Source organism: Lactuca serriola, chromosome 5, assembly GCF_051521515.1.
Source record: "Lactuca serriola cultivar US96UC23 chromosome 5, Lser_US96UC23_V15, whole genome shotgun sequence".
NCBI classification, from domain to species: Eukaryota; Viridiplantae; Streptophyta; class Magnoliopsida; order Asterales; family Asteraceae; genus Lactuca; species Lactuca serriola.
Window position 1 is genome coordinate 278,655,513 of NC_136412.1, and position 6,888 is coordinate 278,662,400.

Genomic DNA, 6,888 nt, shown 5'->3' on the forward strand with positions numbered 1-6,888 from the left:
AGTAGTTGGGACCGGATTGAAGGTATCATTTGATGATGAAGGCTTCGAGATTGTCAAAAAGAAGTCAAATAACATTCTATTGAAATCGAAGAGAAAGGGGGAAATGTATCCTTTAAACCTCAATCCAATTCGAGGGAAACCAGCAGTCTGCTTGCTAACGAAGGCTCACTCAGACGAAAGCTGGTTATGGCATCGAAGACTCTCTCATCTTAATTTCAAGGATATCAACAAGCTGGTTTTAGGAGATCATGTTCGAGGTCTTCCAGTTCTCAAATTCGACAAAGAACATCAATGTGCAGCTTGTGAAATAGGAAAGCAAAGTCGACAAAGTCATCCTTCTATTATCAACACAAAGGTGATAGAACCATTGGAGCTGTTGCATATCGATCTATGTGGTCCCTCCTCTATTGAATGCATTCGTGGGAAAAAGTACATTCTGGTCATCGTTGACGACTTCTCTCGCTTCACATGGGTGTTTTTCTTAAAGAAAAAATCAGAGGCTACTCCTAAGCTCAAGCTCTTCATAAAGCAAGTTGAAGTTCAACTGAGGAAAGTGGTTTGTAACGTAAGAAGTGACAATGGCTTGGAATTCAAAAACAAGGATTTCAAAGATTTTCTAACTGAGAAGGGAACAACTCACAATTTTTTGGCTCCATACACTCCACAGCATAATGGAATCTTCGAAAGACGAAACCGATCTCTGTGCGAGGCAACTCGTACTATGCTAAGATTTGCTTCCTTGCCTTTGTATTTCTGGGCTGATGTTGTCGCTGCTGCCTGTTACACTCAGAACAAATCATATATGAACAAGCGATTCACTTTTACTCCATACGAGATCTTGAACAATCACAAGCCGAATGTGAAATTCTTTCATGTGTTCGGTTCAAGATGCTTCGTCTTCAACTCCAAAGAGAATCGAAACAAGTTTGATGTTAAGGATGATGAAGGAATATTTTTGGGATACTGCTTGCACTCGAAGGCATATAAAGTTCTGAACAAGCGCTCTAAAAAGATTGAAGAGACATACTATGTCACTTTTGACGATAGCTATGTCAAGAAGATGAAGTCAACTGAAGGTGCAATGCAGGAAATCTTTCCAAAGACCAGTCAAATTACAGCTCCCATCTCAAACCTTGTTTAGCAATATATGCTTCTTTTTGATGAACCTGAAAAAGCTATCAACTCTGGATCCAAGGCGGAAGATAACAAAGTTGACAGTCTAAAGCAAATTATTGACGATGCTGCATAGAAGATGGCTGCTGATCAACCGAAAGGCCTGCCTTAAGCGAACCTTTTGGTGACTGTCCTTCTGTCCAGGGGGAGGGTCCGTCTCTACCAAAGGATCAAGGTCCTTCATTCCAAGGGGAGAATTCGACGTCACAATCATCTAGCTCAACCGAAAGTCCAAACGAAGGGGAACATTCTGATCCAGATATTGAACTCGTGTCATCATTCGAGGGGGAGAATACATATGTCAATGATGATGATACAATATCAGAATTGGAAGAAGAAGTCAATGCAGAATTAGATCCTTCTATTGATCCAAATTATCTACCTCTCATTAAATGGACCAAAGACCATCCTCAAAGTCAGATCATTGGGGAATATTCAGAAAAGGTTTTAACTCGATCTCAGATCAAAGCGAAACAAGCTGTACTATTCTCTCAAGTAGAATTTTGCATGTTCAATTCTTTTGTTTCCAAATTTGAACCGAAGATTGTTAATTCGGCTCTTGACCATTCTGGTTGGGTTCAAGCCATGCAAGACGAGTTAAATGAGTTTGAAAGAAACAAAGTATGGCGTCTAATTCCAACTCCAAAGGATGCTTCAGTTGTCGGTCTCAAGTGGGTATTCAGAAATAAGATGGTCAAGGAGGGGAATGTGATTCGTAACAAAGCTCGATTGGTTGTAAAAGGCTACTGCCAAGAGGAAGGTATCGATTATGAAGAGACCTTCACTCCAGTTGCAAGATTAGATTCGGTTCGAATCTTTCTTGCTTATGCTGCACACAAAAACTTTGAAGTCTATCAGATGGATGTAAAGTGTGCCTTTCTCAAAGGAGAACTTGAAGTGTCACACCCCCAAACCAAGGATGCCGGAAACGTCCAGGGGTGGAGGACTTCATGTAGAGTATCACAACAACGAGTATAATAGTGCTCAAAGTAAATACAACCATCATAAATATAATTGAAAAAGTTACACCAAAGTATATGTTTACATGATTCGAATCAATTACATTATGATACAAAATAAACTGTTTAACGATTTATCGTCCCATCCTCAAAACGTGGTTGAATTCCTGATTCATTGAATTCCTGAGAATACAAGTAGTTTAAAAAAGTGTCAACACAAAGGTTGGTGAGTTCATAAGCTTTTGACAGTAAGAGTTTGAAATTCGATCTTTGTAAGAAGATGTATATCACCAAGAAAAATCCAATATTTTCCTTATAGAAGTTATGTAGTCCTAAATACCAGAACCGAAATGAATATGTATTTTGTCATACTTAAAGATATAATTGTGGTTTTAAATCGACATAAAACCCCTTTTAGATTTGAGAAAAATCCCGTAATGAATGATGTGTGATCTTAAATACCAAGACTGAAAATATACCATAATATCTGTAATTATTGATATAAAAAGTGATTTTAAATTAACATAAAACCTCTTTTGATTTATGCAATTCCTGTAAACTTATGTCGTTAGATCCCTATGTGAGCCGCTATAATCATACTAATGACCTGTATACCTGCTACGACGTTTCTCAGGCATCGCGAATATGAAAATGACATTTGTCACCCGCAGACCTGCAGGTCCGGCTGTAGCTAGCAGCGAGGTGTGGGGTGTCAAACCCAATATAGATCTATACACAACTATCACGTTCTCCCTCCAGGAGACTCTGATTATAACTAGCAGGAATTAGATTCTGTACTCGGACGTACAGACGAGAATGTCTCACAATTTAGGTTAACAAGTTTACGTGTGGTGTGCATAAGTGTAAAACCTTTTCCTGTGGGAATAAAAACTTTCCGAAATGTGTTTGTTGTGTTAATGGAAACATAAATCAAACCTATTATAGTTTATCCCAAAACGTTTGTAAAGTATGAAAATTCTTTTATGAAAACGCTTTTGTAATGAATTTACACTTAACGTAATGAAAGTTTCCTTTTGTATAAATGTACCCTTCTAAAAATATATTTGTATTATGTAATGTATCATAAACTATACCTACTATAGTCTATCAAAAACAAGGGTAGAAATAGTAAAGTACATAAACTGTGTATTTTAATTATAACACTTGGTTATTTCTATGTATTATCTAGTGAAATTTCATTTGCTAACGGATGTATAACTAGATATGAATAAAAAATAAATATCACATACTATGATAACACATAATCATATAATGATATATATACCTTGCTCAACATGTTACAAGGTGATATGAAATTTATTGTGTTTTTCTATTTATAACAATTTCTGTAACTGTTATTGGAAAATTTTTAGAAAAATCATAAAATGTCCAAATCAAGTTCTGTAAATTCTAAGAGTTTGGAAAATGAGTCTAATTAGTTCATAAAATTTTCCATAATTTTTAGGGACCTCTAACCTGTGTAACCAAGTCCATAATCACAGACTGGTCCGGATTGGTGTTTGAGATGATAGGCAGTTTTGTAAAAATCACCATAAATTGTAGAAAACTTGTGTGGAGATGTGCAAGTAGTCATTTTAAAGCTAAGAACTGGAACTACTTACACCTAAAACAGTTTTGTAAACAAAAATGTTTAAGTTGTCCAAAACAGACCGTGAATGGGGTCCAACTTTTCTGATGTAGGCTGTTAGGAAAGTTTAGTTTTGTTCTTGTTGTTTTACTTGTATTCCCCCCCCCCCCCTAAAAACTTGAGAAAACAATGAAAATGTAGGGGTATGAACTCACCTTAAGTTATTTTAGTAGGTAAGTGTTGAAGAAGAGAAGTGTTCAACCCAAGAACACTTGAAGAATCACTTGAAGATTCAAAGATCTAACACAATTATGAGAGAGTTTGTGTAAGATATCCATGATTCGAGTAGAAACAAGTGAAATAATCATAAAGAGAAGGGATTATTCTTACCAAATGTGGAGGAAAATCCCAAGATCAGCCCTCAAATCTCGAGTTCTAGAGAGGGAAAATGAGAGAGAAAAGAGTTTGCTCTTTTTGGTGAAAAGAGAGAAAATGAGAGAAATGAGGAGAGAGGAGGCTTTTCTAGCCTTTGACCAATTGTGGGGTTGGAAAAAGGTGGGAAAAGTACAATGAAATGACTAGGTAAGGGCTGATGGGGAATAGTGACATGGAGTGGGTGATGGAGGTTGCTTGTGTCATAAAATAAAGGAAAGTCAACACTCCATCTTTGTACTTCACCTACTCCCTTTTCGATAAGGTTTTATCCTTAAAAACGTGATTAATTAATAGTTTAGGGGCCTTATATGTTAAAATAAAGTTTTGGGTGAAAATCCCGTGCTAAAACAATTAAAAACGGGCTTAAAACGCGAATTTAATCGAAAACCGGGAGAAAAAGGCTTCCCAGCGAGGCCTCTCGGTCCTAGGCCGAGGTTCGGTCCCTAGGCCGAGGTTCGGTCATGGTGGTTGCTGAGCCGGATGTGAGATGCGAACCAGGAGCGAGAAGCGAAGGGTCCTAGGCCGAGGGTTCGGTCAGAAGCTCAGAAGCGAGGCTCAGAAGCGAGGCTCAGAAGCGAAGGTTCGGTCCTCGATCCTCACAAGAGAAGGTTCGGTAAGCCATCAGAAGGGAGGGTTCGGTTAGTCATCAGAAGAGGAAATGGTCAGAACTGAAAGGTGCCGAACGTTCAGGTTCGGTTGAGCAGCCTTCGGCTCAGAAGGGTTCGCTTCCTAAGAGGGGTTTCGGTTCCTGAGAGGGGTTTGGTTCCTTAAGTCCGTTTTTCACGTGGACTTCCGTTTTTGGGTTGTTTTCGCCAAATTCGAGGGTCGGGATGCCCCGAGTGATTATAGAGAGTTGGCAGAGATTTCGAGAGAGATTTGAGAGAGATTCCACATACTCAGAGAGATTTGGGAGAGATTTGACATACTTGGAGAGATTTCACATACAAAGAGATATTTCGGAGAGATTTGACATTCTTGGAGAGATTTCTCATTCAGAGAGAGATTTGGGAGAGATTTCACATACTTAGAGAGATTTGGGAGAGATTTGACATACTTGGAGAGATTTCTCATTCAGAGAGAGATTTGGGAGAGATTTCACATACAAAGAGATATTTGGGAGAGATTTCACATTCTTAGAGAGATTTGGGAGAGATTTGAGATTCTTGGAGAGATTTCTCATTCAGAGAGAGATTTGGGAGAGATTTCACATACTTAGAGAGATTTGGGAGAGATTCCACATACTTAGAGAGATTTGGGAGAGATTTGACATACTTGGAGAGATTTCTCATTCAGAGAGAGATTTGGGAGATCTAGATGTATGCACTTTTCGATTTATGATCTCTCATTAGAATAGAGAGTTGTTTAGGAATTACATAACATAAACTCTTAGTACATACGGGCAATTGAGTTGACCGGTTTGACTTGTTGACTTTAGTTGACTTTGATTTGACCGAAAATTGACGGTTGTCACATCATCCCCCCGTTAGAGGGAATTTCGTCCCGAAATTTTGAACTTAGGCAAGGAGTGGGCATGAACAATCGAGCCATGATGTGGGGATACTTTCTAATCGACTGATTCTCGCGCCTCCAAGTGACTCCAGGTCCTTGGTTAGTATGCCTGCGAACTTTCACTAATGGGGACCAGCGTTGCTGCGTTCGCTTAACCTTTCGGTCCATGGTCACTATGGTTCTTTCACGAAGGTGAGGCTCTTGTGGAACTCGATCTCGTCGAGGGGGATTACAAGAGTCTCGTCGAATAGATACTTCTGCAAGTTTGGGACATGTCGTGTAGAATGTACTTTACTAAGCTCGCGGGAGTAGATTGAAGTTGCGATGACAAGGTTGATTCTTACAAGAATCTCGAAAGGCATAATTATCGGGGGTTTTGACTTTCCACGCTTCCCAAAGCATACTAAGCCTGCCCAGAGTGAGGTTTCCAGAGGAATTTGGGTCACTTATTCTGGAGTTCCAAAGGTTTCTTCCTTTTTACTTCTCTTCCCCAGTCATGGGTTGCTCCCTTCAGGGTCAAAGTCGTAAGGGGATTCTGAAATTTATGAGAAGTTCCAAAAGGGACTAAGACGGTAAGTCAGCGAGACCCGCAATTTTGGGGTATTCCTGCTGACAACTTTTGGTGTTGACTGTTTCTCAATGGTTTTTGATCAGTTGAAAGGGTCCTTAAGGATTTCCACATTGATAATGATGTGTCTTAGGAATTTGAGTCCTTAATTCCAAAACTCGTATCTAGAGAACTTCGGGTAAAGCTTTTCTGATCGCATTGCTTTCGCGGTTTGTTGTAGCTGCTCACCTTGGTTTCCTTCTTACTACGAGGGTAGATAAGCAAGTCATTTACAATGACAATGACAAACTGATCCTAGCAAGAATGACATAACCTATGGATACTGCGAACGGGTTGGTCCCATCCGAGGGGTATCACTACGGACTTGCAGTGTCCGCATCGAGTTTGGAAGGTTATCCGCGGACATCCTTCTCCAATACTCGCGACTGGTGATATTTAGATCTCAAGTCCAATTCCTGAAGGGTACCTCGTTCCTTGTGGTGGGTCAACCTATTCGTTTATGCGAGGTAGATAGTAAAGGTTTCTATTGGAGATATTTTCGGGGCCTCTGAAGTTAATGGAACTATGATCAATTTGCCTTTCTATATGAGGAATAAGACCAAAGTTTTCCAAGGTGAGAAGCTTGGTTCTTCCATTTCACTGTTGGGTAGTTTGAC